This window comes from Jaculus jaculus, chromosome 8 (assembly GCF_020740685.1).
Source record: "Jaculus jaculus isolate mJacJac1 chromosome 8, mJacJac1.mat.Y.cur, whole genome shotgun sequence".
In the NCBI taxonomy this organism is placed as follows: Eukaryota; Metazoa; Chordata; class Mammalia; order Rodentia; family Dipodidae; genus Jaculus; species Jaculus jaculus.
Window position 1 is genome coordinate 80,908,046 of NC_059109.1, and position 7,661 is coordinate 80,915,706.

The window sequence follows — 7,661 nt, forward strand, 5'->3', positions numbered from 1 at the left end:
CCCCGCCAAAAAAGAATTTATGCAAAGCTGTAGGAGACTCAGAGCCCTGTGATCTTCCCAGAGCTTTGTACCATATCTCCCAAGATTCAATTGGGGGTGTAGCCAGGAGAGACACCCCTGCCTTTGTTCAACCTATGGAATCAAGGGTAGCAGGAGTAGGGTCAGGCTGTACCTCCCAGCTTTCTGCCCTTAGAAACTTCTAATTTAAGACACAGGTCTTCATGACTAGAAAGCTTGGATATGGGTTTTCATCTTTATTTTTTTATTTTAAATTGTTATTAGCATTTGCCATGATTATAAAAAAAAAAAATCCCATGGTAATTCCCTCCCTCCTCCCACACTTTTCTCTTTGAAATTCCATTCTCCATCATATTACCTCCCCATCACCATCATTGTACTTACATATATACAATATCAACCTATTAAGTACCCTCCTCCTTTCCTTTCTCTTCCCTTTATGTCTCCTTTTTAACTTACTGGCCTCTGCTACTAAGTCACCTTTATTTTTTTAATTATGTATTTATGTATTTGTAAAGGAAGGTAAAATAGGAAAAGCTAACTTCTTTAAGGCAGGTTCAGTTAGAAATTGAGGCCTAGAGAGAATCAGGAGATGCTAACCCTCCTTGGCATGAATAGAACTCTTGGCAGGAATAGACCTCATGTCTGATCAAGACTCATTCATCTATAACTGGCTACAGTTCCCTTGTTGCCCACAGTCTAGCATACTGCCTATATGGGCTGGCTCTGGAGTCCACCCTCCAATTCTATAAACTAATTGGGTCTTCCCTTTACATACCTGAATCTGATGTAGGATTACATTTTCTATGTTATAAAGGCTGTGGTCTTCTTTTTATTGCTCTCTGCCTGCCTCTCCTCTCTCTGGTCACAAGAATACAGGAGTCTGGTCTCTCCCACAACACAGCCTGTCTGTTTCTAAATCTACCACTACTGCAGTTCCTTTATACTCCAGATCTACCACTTGGATGCTTTCACTAACTCTAGGCTTGTTACCTATGTAACTTCTCTAAACTTGGGGTAGGCATGGGTACAACTCTCTTTACTACTCATATCTCACTTGAATTTCTTGGTCTCTGCTTTGATATTTTCCCTCTTGTAGTGTTCCTTAAGTTCCCACCATTTGCCCTCTTAACTTCCTTCCATGGAGAAATACAAGGTGGATGTTATGTGTGTTTCTTCTAAATCTCCCTACATATACACCTAGGCTCTTTCATATGCTTGTGGCTCTATTCCAGTATTTCCTTAAAAACCTCAATTTCGGGCTGGAGAGATTGCTTAGTGGTTAAGCACTTGCCTGTGAAGCCTAAGGACCCTGGTTCGAGGCTTGATTCTCCTGGACCCACATAAGCCAGATGCACAATGTGGCACATGCATCTGGAGGTTGTTTGCAATGGCTGGAGGCCCTGGTGTGCCTATTCTCTCTATATACATATCTGAATATATATATATCTGCCTCTTTCTGTCTGTCTCTGTTGATCTCAAATAAAAGTAAACAAAAATTTAAAAAAACCTCGATTTCTCTGAAATGACCCTTATGAACTATGCAGTGTTTTCCACCTGAGTGTGTGTTTCCTACTTCCCATGTGCTTTTGGCTCTGCTCTACCCTTCTTCCTAGACCCCAATTTCCCTTAAATAAACCCCACAACTTGTGATTTCTCCCTAAGTAAACTTAATAATTCATAATTTATCATTCTTGAGTTAATTTGTTTTTATATATTTATTTGACAGAGAAAGAGGGAGAGAGTGAAAGAATGGGCATGCCAGGGCCTCCAGCCACTGCAAACTCCAGACACATGTGCCCCCTTGTGCATCTGGCTAACATGGGTCCTGGGGAATCGAACCTGTGTCTTCTGTCTTTACAAGCAAACACCTTAACCGCTAAGCCTCTCTAAAGCCCTCTTGAGTTTATTTTATTTTTTATCACGTGTTTGTTAAAAATATAACGGGAGGGGGGCTGGAGAGATGGCGTAGTGGTTAAGCTCTTGCCTGTGAAGCCTAAGGACCCCAGTTTGAGGCTCCATTCCCCAGGACCCGCGTTAGCCAGATGCACAAGGGGGCGCATGCGTCTGGAGCTTGTTTGCAGTAGCTGGGAAGCCCTGGCGCACCCATTCTCTCTCTCGCTCTCTATCTGCCTCTTTCTCTCTCTCTGTCACTCTCAAATAAATAAATACAAATCTTTAAAAAAAAAAAAAAATATATATATATATATATATATATATATATACACAAACAGGGGGAGCTGGGCATGGTGGTGCATGCCTTTAATCCCAGCACTTGGGAGGCAGAGATAGGACCTAAAATTGGGGTTCATAAACTTTGGGGACCATTCTTCAATTCACAAATCCTGTATCACAGAGAGAAAAGGGGCACACCAGGCCCTTCTGTTGCTGCAAACGAACTCCAGATGCACACACCACTCTGTGCATCTAGTGTTACATGGGTACTGGGGAATCGAACCTAGGCCTTTAGGTTTTGTAAGCAAGCAACTAAACTCCTGAGCCATCTCTCCATCCTCACTTTTCTTTTTTTTGAGGTAGGGTCTCGCTCTAGCCCAGGCTGACCTGGAACTCACTATGAAATTTCGGGATAGCCTTGAACTCACAGTGATCCTCCTACCACTGTCTCCTGAGTGCTGAGAGTAAAGGTATGTGTCACTACACCTGGCTCAGCCCTCACCTTTTATTCCCCCGAGGCAGGGTTTCTCTCTAGCCCAGGCTGGCCTTGAGCTCACACCAATCCTCATACCTCTGCCTCCCCAGTGCTGGGATTAAAGGTGCCAGCTCCCCACCTTTTAATTAAATTTTATTGTGGTATAATTTACATACAATAAAATCCCATCAGATAATTCCTTTGTGCCCCTTATCAATTATTACTTGAAAGACAACCACTGACATTTCTGCCAGTAAAGGCCAGTTTGCTAGGCTTTATATTGATGGAATTAGACTATATAAACTAAGTAATTACCCCCTATTTTTATACCTTGTTGAGGTACAGCTGAAAGGTAGAGATACATGAACTTAACCTATTGAACAGTACAATCTGAGGCACTGTGGTATACATCTCAAATTGAAATGACCACCACACAAATAATGAACACATCTACCACCCCCAAAAGTTTGTGCCTCCTTGTTTTCCATCACTCCTTCCTCTACTACAAATTATTTTCATTTTTAAGAAGTGCATATAGAATCATCCAGTATGCACACTTTTATGCTTGGATTCTTTCACTCAGTATAATTACTTTGATTCATCTTGCTGAGTATCAGTACTTCATTCTTTTTTTTTTTTTTTTTGAATTATTGTATGGAAACACCAGTTTGTGTTTGATTCACTTAATAACGAATATGGAAATATCTTATAGTTTGGGACTCTTGTGGGGAAAGCCACTATGAATATTTTTAATAATATTTTATTTTCATTTGTTTATTTGACAGAGAAAGAGAGGGGGAGAGGGGCGGGGGAGAGGGAGAGAGAAAGAGAGAGAGAGAGAGAGAGAGAGAGAGCGTGAGCGAGCGAGCATGCGCGCTAGAGCCTCCAGCCACTGCAAACAAACTCCAGACGTGTGTGGCCCCTTGTGCATCTGGCTAATGTGGGTCCTGGGGAACTGAACTTGGGTCCTTTAGCTTTGCAGGCAAGCACCTTAACTACTAAACCATCCCTCCAGCTCCACTATGAATATCTTTATACTAAAACCTATTTGTGGGCTCAGGAGATGGTGCAGTGTTTAAAAGATCTTGCTTACAAGACCTGCCAGCCGAGTTTGATTCCCCAGTATTCACATAAAACCAAAGGCACAGGATGGTGCATGTATCTGGAGTTCACTTGCAGTGGTAGGAAGCCTTGGTGCGCCCATTCTCTCTGCTCACAATTTAAAAAATAAAGAAGGAGTGGAGCCAGCATGTAGCACAGGAGACCCTTAGGGGACACTGCTTTGTTAGGAAAGCTGCTACTAAGGAAGAAATTTGCCAGACCCTTTCTGTGTTGAGAGACCCAGGTGTCTTCTGCCCAGCACACCAAAGCAGTGGGCTTCCATTTCCATGAGGTTTGACGGTTTCCCAGACATCTGGTAACACACTGGAATACAGTACTACTGCAGCCAACCAGAACGTCTGGGGCAACATTGAGAAATGGCATTAGAGTGGAGGTGTGAGCCTAACAAACTGTTTTTGGCATAGCTTAAGCTAATCTGTGAGTCCCTCTTTTTTAGTAAGGTGAACAGTATTTCATAATAAACAGGCTTTCCCACTGCTGTGGATGGCCCTGGCTCTCCTGACTGCCCTTCCCAGTAAGATGTCACTCAAATGGAACTTCCTGCTGCTGTCACTGCTGAGTGTCCTGGTGATGTGGTACCTCAGCCTTTCCCGCTACCATGTGACCAGGCATGTGAGCTGGGTGTGCTTCTATGAATACGGGCTGCTTACAGACAAGAGTTTCTTTCACTCCACACTCCAAGGGCATCCAAACTGCTCTAACAAGAACCCCTTTCTGGTCATCCTGGTGACCTCACACCCCTCAGATGTGAATGCCAGACAAGCTGTGAGTTACCTGGGGTGAAAAACAGTCTTGGTGGGTATTGCAGTCCGGTTCGCATTGCTGGTAGAAATCACCCAACCAAGAGCAGCTTCTGGGAAAAAGAGGTTTATTTTGGCTTATAGGCTCGAGGGGAAGCTCCACTATGGCAGGGGAAAACGATTGCATGAGCAGAGGGTGGACATCACCCCCTGGCCAACATAAGGTGGACCACAGCAACAGGAGGGTATGCCAAACACTGGCATGGGGAAACTGGCTATAAAGCCCATAAGCCCGCCCCCAACAATACACTCCCTCTAGGAGGCATTAATCCCCAAATATCCATCAGCTGGGGAGCTAGCATTCACAATACCTAAGTTTATGGGGGACACCAGAATCAAACCACCACATTCCGCCCCTGGCCCCCATAAACTGATATCCATACATGATATAAAATGCAATGCATTCATCTCATTTTAAAAGTCCCCATAGTTTTTAAATCAATCCCAATGATGTTCATACATCCCCATAGTTCAAGATCTTTTAACTGAGCCATAATACCAAAAAATAACCTCAAAAAAACCCATAATGGCACAGAATAAATACTCATACTGCAACAGATGGCATTGGGCATAGCAAAGAAACATTCAACCAATACAAGATTTAAAACAACCAGGGCAAACATCAAACTCTGTAGCTTCAAGTCCAGCAACTCTAGCCAGTGACAAATCTCCAAGTCCGATAATTCTAACCAGCAACAAGTCTCTGGCATTCCAGCTCCACCCCTCCAGCTAGGCTACTCACAGTCCTGGAAAACTTCATTGGGGCTGGCAGCTCCTTGGCAGCCATCTCATGGTCCCGGCATCTCCATTGGGTCTCTCCACTGCAAGCCACAGTTCATCCTCATGGCCCCATGGGGTCTCTATGCAGGCAACCAGCAAACCCGCTTCACACTGCCCATGGCCATTTCCAAAACACAAGACCGTGTTGCAAACTCAATGACCCTCTTTCCAGCATTTCTTATACTCCACAATACCAGGTAGGGTGCCAATTTGTTAATCCAGGGGGGAATAAAGCAGACTTTGAAGAACAGGACACTCCTTGAGCACTCAGGCCCCTTCAAAAGAGTCTACATTCTTCTTGTTGCTCTAGCGCAGGTCAGCTAGCCCAGTCTCATAGATTGTAATCTCTCAGTTGCAGCTGAATGGGCAACAGTTCACCCAAAGATTTTTCTTTCTGTGCCATATCCCTCTACTCACACCAGTTCATTTCTACGCAAAGCAACCCTGCACAACTTCTCAGGACACAGACATAACAGCAAGCTTCTCACACAAACTGCTAGCCCAGTCCAAGCACAGCTCTTTCTCACCCTCATGAGCCAAACCTCACAGTCCATAGTTCTGACCAGAATAGTCCATCGAGCTGTACTTACAGCACTTCAAGGCATCTCTTAGGCCAAGATTTAAACTCCTTCCACTTTCCTCTTGAAAATCAGCTCCAAAAAGGCTGAAGCCACATAGTCAGGTGTTTAGCAGCAATCCCACTCCTCGGTACCACTTTACTGTTGCAGTCAGGTTCGCATTGCTGGTAGAAATCACCCAACCAAGAGCAGCTTCTGGGAAAAAGAGGTTTATTTTGGCTTACAGGCTTGAGGGGAAGCTCCACGATGGCAGGGGAAAACGATTGCATGAGCAGAGGGTGGACATCACCCCCTGGCCAACATAAGGTGGACCACAGCAACAGGAGGGTGTGCCAAACACTGGCATGGGGAAACTGGCTATAAAGCCCATAAGCCCGCCCCCAACAATACATTCCCTCCAGGAGGCATTAATTCCCAAATATCCATCAGCTGGGGAGCTAGCAGTCACAACACCTAAGTTTATGGGGGACACCTGAATCAAACCACCACAGTAGGGCTATGAAGTTCTTACATTTTTTTTATTAGGCCAAGAGGCCAAAGGAGAAGAGAAAATGTTAACATTGTACCTTAGAAGAGGAATACATTCTTTAAGGTGACATAATACAAGGCTTTTTAGATACATATGATAACCTGACCTTGAAAACCATTATAGCATTCACGTGGGTGACTGAATTCTGCCCCAATGCCACATACATCATGAAGACAGACACTGATATCAACACTGACAATTTAGTGAAGTATCTTTTAAACTTGGACCACTCAGAAGTTTTTCACAGGTTACCCTCTAATTGATAATTATTCCTCTAGAAGATTTTTCCAAAAAAAACCCAAACAAACAAATTTCATTCCAGGATTATCCTTTCAAGGTTTTGTTCCCTCCCTACTGCAGTGGGTTGGGTTATATAATGTCCAGAGATTTGGTGTTGAAGAATATATGAAATCATAAGTCATGTGAAACCCATCAAGTCTGAAGATGTTTATATTGGAATCTGTTTGAATTTGTTAAAGTGGACATTCACATTCCAGAAGACACAAACCTTTTCTTTTTATATGGAATCCACTTGGATGTTTGTCAGCTCAGACTGTATGTGGCTTTCCTTCCAGGGAGATCACATTCTGGCAGGTTATGCTAAGGAATAGCACATGCCATTATTAACCCACAATCGACCAGAAGCTAGGAAAGGAAGAGTGCTTTATAGAAAGGGTTAAAGTTGGTGCCATGTAAAACTAACTCATAAGGTGGTCAACACTGGCTTGCCTGGAACTAAACCTCAAGGAGCTCCCCTGGAATAGAGGCCAGAGGTTTCCATAATGATTTACCTTGAGACTTAACTCAGGTCCTTTAAAGATCACAGAGCAGTTAAACATCCTATAAATGAATAAGAAGATTTTTTGCTAATAAAACCAAGGGACCAGAGAATTCGACAATCTGTTCCACACACTAGAATTTCTTAGGGTTTCCCTGAAAGGTCAGCTCATCAGTCCACAGCAAAGAAGCATTGTGGAGTTGTATTTATTGGACATCTGATCACATAAGGGGTCATTGTGTACCTTACATGGGTTGCCAATTTTAAAAAGTACATATATATTGTTCTGTGTAAAAGACGACACCAAAGTTATACTGAACAAAGGTTCATTTGTTTATGGTCACTCAAAAGATACTTCAAGTTCTGGTATTTCAGAGTTATCAAGTGTTATTAATATCATTTCAAA

General features: G+C 43.2%; 1 pseudogene; it reads left to right on the forward strand.

The window, feature by feature from the left end:
• The first annotated feature begins 4,270 nt into the window (after positions 1-4,270).
• Positions 4,271-7,104, forward strand: LOC101601546 (annotated as a pseudogene).
• Positions 7,105-7,661: the final 557 nt, after the last annotated feature.